The sequence below is a fragment of the Idiotropiscis lumnitzeri genome, chromosome 11, assembly GCF_059441095.1.
Source record: "Idiotropiscis lumnitzeri isolate Australia: NSW breed Sydney's pygmy pipehorse chromosome 11, RoL_Ilum_1.0, whole genome shotgun sequence".
Classification (NCBI taxonomy): domain Eukaryota; kingdom Metazoa; phylum Chordata; class Actinopteri; order Syngnathiformes; family Syngnathidae; genus Idiotropiscis; species Idiotropiscis lumnitzeri.
Genome location: NC_142401.1, coordinates 18,071,632 through 18,077,966, shown reverse-complemented (window position 1 = coordinate 18,077,966; position 6,335 = coordinate 18,071,632).

Genomic DNA, 6,335 nt, shown 5'->3' with positions numbered 1-6,335 from the left:
TCAGGGCAACATGAAAATACATGTTTTATCACATTCATTCAAGCAGGGGTGTCCAAAGTCATATTTTAGACGAAAAATAACCTTTAGCATGGTCAGCAATGATATTTAAAAACAACATCAAAAACAAACAAAACAAATTGCCAATTATTTGCCTTGTTACTTTTAACACAAAACTGTAATGCAGCAGTTTTCAAAATAACTTGGGCACAACTCTATTGTGGAGCTTTTAGATATCAGTTTAATTCGTTCCATGATCATACTTGTGACGCAAATTACCTGGATCTCAACTCCCTCAAATTACCCCATTAAGATGTTCAAGCCCCTACAAAAATCACCATGAAGAAGTTATTTTTAATAGATATGATAGCACTCTACAGTATTGTACTTTATAAGAACGTAAACAAAATCATGGGCCATGTGGTGGTCATCTGGAATCTTGTGACTTTCCCGAACAGCCGGTCCATTTGCGTGCCAATCGAACCCAAACCCCGTCGCCGAATAGATTGCGGTGCATGTCGACCGCAGTGCGCCCCCCCCCCCCCCCCCATGTCCCCTCAACCCCGCCGCCCCACACACAATTGAAGGATGTCACAGGAGATCCTTGCATCCTTCCATTTTTATGTATGCAGTCATCAGAGGATAAAGTGTAGACTCGTGAGTTATGGTGATATGAATAAAATAAAGTTGCTCACACACACGCACACACATGCAGTATGTGGCACCTTATTAGAGCACCACATAAACGCCTCAGTCACACCGATTGTGTTGACTCTGCTGACCGCCACCGTGGAGGTGAGGAAGGCCTTCAAAAGCGAGACTTGGCAGCAAATCAACGGAGGGTGGGCTGACCGCAGCGCTGGCACTCCATCAAGGAGTTTTTGCAATATGACACGCAAAGCAATCTGTACCACGGGCAACTTTTTAATATAGCCCATTGCAACAATCAGGTATTCATTGGCAAGTTTTTCCGATCACCTCAATTGAGTTCTCAGATGAAAAGCTCACTCGGGTAGTCTCTTTTTCTCCTGAGTTGCAAGCAAGAATTTTATTTATGAGTGATAGGTAGCGGCAGCGAACTTCACAACAAGGATCAGTTTGGCAGCTGATGACCAATTCTTCATAAAAGAGGCCTCAATCTTTTTATTGCCACACCGTATTGAAGTTTTCTGTCAAACTAAACATAAAACAGAGAATTACACATTTGGCCGAAATAATTACATTTCTTTGCTTTGATAAAGTCATCTTAGTTTCATGCTAACAAATAATGCAAAATGCTACAGACAGGCTGACAAATAGAATCAGTGTTGTGGTGTTCCAACCCTTTTAGTAATGGGTATTTGAACACAAGCGATGGAGCATCACAGGTAGACAGAAGACATAACCTCACAGGAATACATTCTTTGTCGTGAAAAATGGCCACTTGTTGTGAAGTGAGTTGAGTTCACAGCCACGATACAGCACTCGTATGGCTAACAAATAATAATTTTCCGCTCACATGTTAAATGTGACAAAAAAATAAAAATAAAACCCAAAACAGCCGTAACAACTTATCTCGGACGACTTGGTCACGTCACTTGTACCTCAAAGTACTATGGCACCGTGTAGCTGAGCAGTTTTCTTTGGACAGCCGTGGTCCATGTTTTATGAATTATTTCTTATCTAAAATAGTTTTGCCATATTTGGGTTGTCCTTTTCGTAGAACAGCAATACTTTCTGTAGCATTGTTATTGATGCGCATGGACCTCAATGGATCTTTTTTTTAACGTGAACTTTTAGAGTGTCATCTGTCCTGCTGTTTCTTCTGTGTTGTTTACATGGTGGGCACGTGTTCCTTCTGCTGCGTGTCGGAAGACAAAATGGACAACCGTGGCTGAATTCTCCCACAAATATGGAACTTTCCATAAGCAACCCATGTAAACATCACAGGCCACAAGTATGCTCGTATTTACCACAAGGCATATGTGAACATTACTGTGAGTAATGTGATTATGGGAAAAGTACATGGTTTTTGAGTGGGTATTTTTAGCCAACAGATTTTTTTACATCAACAATGATAGTTTTGTCGAGGATAATCTCTCAAAATGTGTGGATTTGGAGTTGTTCGTTATGCACTAGTCAAGTGTTGGAGTGAGGTGACACAATGTTCTTATGACTCCAGTCCAGCTCCATCTGCAGTGCCAAACTCTTTTGCTATAAAAAAAAAACTGTTTTGTTCATATGATATTTTTGCTACCTGCTACAAATACGCACATTTGCTGCGCTCAAGACATCCCAATCACCTTCCTTGAACACTTCAGGGTACTTCACAGTTGTCTGTCCGTTGCAGAGATGTTTTATATGTTGTGATGAAGTGCTGCCTTGACAAGCGGAAATATAGCCAATGGCTTTACTGTATTTACGGGCTTCACATTTCACACACTTTTTTGGGGTAGACTTTCAAAAACCCCTTTTGTCACAATAATGATTGTTGTACACGGAGTTAACTCTGACAATAGAGGGGGCGGGGTGACACCCCTCAAAGTATGTTAATTCGTGCAAGATTCTAAAGATTTTTTACTAGGGCTGTCAAAATTAAAGTGTTAACTTGATTTACTTCAAAAATAACTTGCAAATATTGTACCATATTAGCTGTACATCTTTAGCACATCATCTCAGAACAAAACACCCTGCTCAAGTTACCACTGGACCTTGCAAACCAACGCTGCTGGAGTGTGGTGCTTGTGGGCAGTTTTGAGAAATGACTCGAAGAAAAATGTCTGGAAAGATGTCTCCATTTAGATCATATTAAAAAATCCAAGAAAGCTTTTAGAACAGTCTTTGACTTAAATATACTTTATATTTTGTGGTTTTCACTAATTCCAATGGATTATTCCAGTAAATATCTGTTACGTTTTAGATGAAAATGCGAATAATCACAATTAACCATGGAAATTGTTGGTGATTAATTAGTTAAAAATGTAATCACTTGACTGCACTTATTTTCTTTCATACAACAACAGATTAAAAGCATGTTCACAATTGCAAACAAGCCAAAGAGTCTACATTTGCCTGGTATGTATTATCTAGACCTTGACAAAATTGGGGTGTAGGGGGTTTAGGGCTTGACCTCCAGCCCCTCTCTCTTTAATGTTAGCCTCTCCCCTTCCCCACTTTGGTGTTGAAAATAAGCAACAATATCTCAGTTGTCTCCTCAGGGCCATTTTTTTGGGGCCTGGCACTAATCTGATTGTTAATCAGCACCTCTAGCTGAGCTCTAACTGGCTGTGACGGACCCCACAGAGAGTGCGCGGTGGAGGTGGGGATGGTGAGATGGGGTTTTGTGGCGGAGAAGACGCCGCTGATCTCTGATCCCTGATCTGACAGTGGGCTCCCTCAGGAGGACACTGCCTGGGGTGTCAGCTGCTTTGATCCACTCTGGGTCCTCTCTGGAATGTGCACACACACACACACACACACCCCTACAGATAGATATACACACACTTTACTGGGTTGGCACATAAATAGCTGGCACAGGAAAAGCATACAGGCCACAGCCCGCGCTATTTAATAATCAAATAAATCCCCCCAACCTGTAACTAATACCTTCGTGCGGCCGACGACTACGGTGGCCTAGGTGTGTGCGTGTGCGGTTATGTGTGTGTGTGTGGCTCGTGTTTGCTTGGGCTCATATCCGACACGTCAACGAACTGGGATAATCACACAAATGTACCCACACACACCGACACACATCCTCGTAGTTACACACACAAAAATAAAACACATTTGCACACAAACAAACAAACACACACATTCACGTACACAAACTCACGTGTGCAAAAGCACACAAAAACGTACGCAAATATGCACACACTAACTCACGTGCGAATGAAGTACACGTTAACATTCATACACTAAACATACAAGAGTGCAACCATGCACACTCATTGACACACAAATGGACACGCACACAGTCACACCGAAAAATGTATGTAGACGCAAGCATACACAAAAAGTCAGAAGCACACAGACACCCAAAAACACGCAAAAATCACCATGGCAACCCGACAAAAAATGTATGGCGGAGAAACAGATACACACGAACAATAACTCAACAAACACACCATCACAAAAGAAGAATGCATGCACCCAAACACACACACACTCATAGACCTTTGTATTTCCCGCATTCATGTTGCTCCTGCCACTTTGCTGGTTTCCTCTGCGAAGCTATCTTCGCTATTATGTATGTTAGATAAACAGCACACATGCACACACTCAAACGGAGCCAGCTGCAGATAGGCGGCCATGCTTTAATCACGACATATTCACATCTCAGCGTCTTATCTGCAAAAGGCAGGAAACGTCTCCAGACGTCATCCTTTTTGGACAAAGGATCACAATGCAGAGCCGGAGCCGCTTTTTGTTTTGCCATCAGGTGATGTCTGAAGCGTCAAGTTTTGGATGTGTGTTCCCTCAATGTGATGATGAGGAGATGGAGACTACGATAGGCGCTAACCCCTCAATGCCTCAGTTGAACTCTTTGATGAGGCCAAAAGTGAGTCCCAAATGACCCACATTCATTTGGAACTACAACGGCTGAACTTTATTTGGAGTTAATCAGAGGCACTAATCAGGTGGCAGGTGTGTGCTGTCTCCCGTTTGACGTGATCTTGAATGTGATTAGTTAATTACGATCACGGCCACATCTATAAATACACTATATGATTGTGCATACTTACGCAACCACACTATCTCCATTATTTTTACTTCCAGACTTGGATAGAATTTTGTTCCTTCTCTCAATTGAGTCGTGCAGATTGTAGGTCACGTAATAATTTAATAAAAATACACTTTTTATAGTCATTGCAATTGACTTGGCGACCATTCCAGGGTGTACCGTGCTTCTCTGGCCAAAAAAATCATCCGGGATTGGTTCGAGTGAGAACAAGTGTTTAAGAAAATGTATGGACGCATGTTTTGCAAATGTAGAAACGGTCTCCTAGCAGACGAGATTTGATTTGTCAAATGTTGACTCAGCGAATCTCTTTTGATATGATGCAAAAGTGCCACTTCAAAGCCACGGCAGCTATTTGTTCTGACATATTTGCGTTAGAGCGATAAGAAAGTCTTTGGGGGGATTTGCTGGTGTTTCTCTCCATGCATAAAGCGCGCCGTGATTATTATTGTTGCTGCATTCGCTTCTTTATGCTTTCAAAAGGAAAAACATGTTGCGGCAAGTTGAAGAGAACTGCGGCACGGTGAAAATCAGATTTCAGATTACTGACTAAAATGTATGTGCCTCTAAATATATAACGCAACTCATTCACTACCAACAGAGTAAAAAAAATGGATCTTTGACGTCTTTAGCCGTCAATGTCAGTAAATGAGTTTAAGAAAAATAATTGCAAAGTGGATAAATTGGGCCGTTTTGTGTTGTGGTTTTTAATTCTTGTAGAATATCTGAAAGCTTCATCCCGTGATTTCAAGGTGATGGTTGACTTGAATGAAATGCAAAATTACTGCTTTTCTTTTCATGGAAACTGGAACATTTTATATGACATACACGATAAGATCAAGTCCTTTGATCAAACCTCCCAATGCGGCAGACCACCGTGAGGGTCTAACCGTGTTCGGCATCAACTCTCACTTTGTTGTCTCGAACTAATCTCCGATGGTGAAGACCAGAAGGCCGAGGCAAGACCCGTGGCAGAACGTGACAAGTCATGAGTCCAAAAACAAAGTCCCTCTCTGTGTACATATATTTTAGAAGAGCGCTTTAATAAAAGAATGGAGGATATGAGACACAATGGTAAGTGACCTGGGTCACTTGAAATACTGGAGGTGTGTTTGATTTATGACGCGGCGTCTGACCTTCTGTAAGTGGAGAAGGCCTGTTTCTGGGAATAAATCGGGTCGGCCGTAGTTATCGAAACACGTGTTGGAGTCCAGCGCTTGCAATCACGAGCCACACGGGGCTTCTTGGCGAGACCCATCGCTCCCTCACAACGCAACATGACTTTTTTGCATGGCAGGAATTCATTTTGGAAGGCGTGGCGTGATCCTCGACTTGAGAGCAGGAGGATAGTAAAATAATATGTGAGCAGTTTTAAGAACGTAAAAGGTGCGGATGGCATATGGATCCAAACGGCAGATGACAGCAACCTCTGTTTGCGTGCGTGTGTTTGTTCACGTGGTACCTTGAAATGTAGCAGCTTCATCATCTGGCTGCTGTCGTAAAGCAGCAGTGAATGTTGGTTGGGGTTTCGGTGAGGTGAGGGGGTGTTATTGGCGCGATGCAAAGAAGAGTCGCGATGGCAGCTATGTCAACAAGGGGCCTCTGCCTCTCGTTGCGAGAA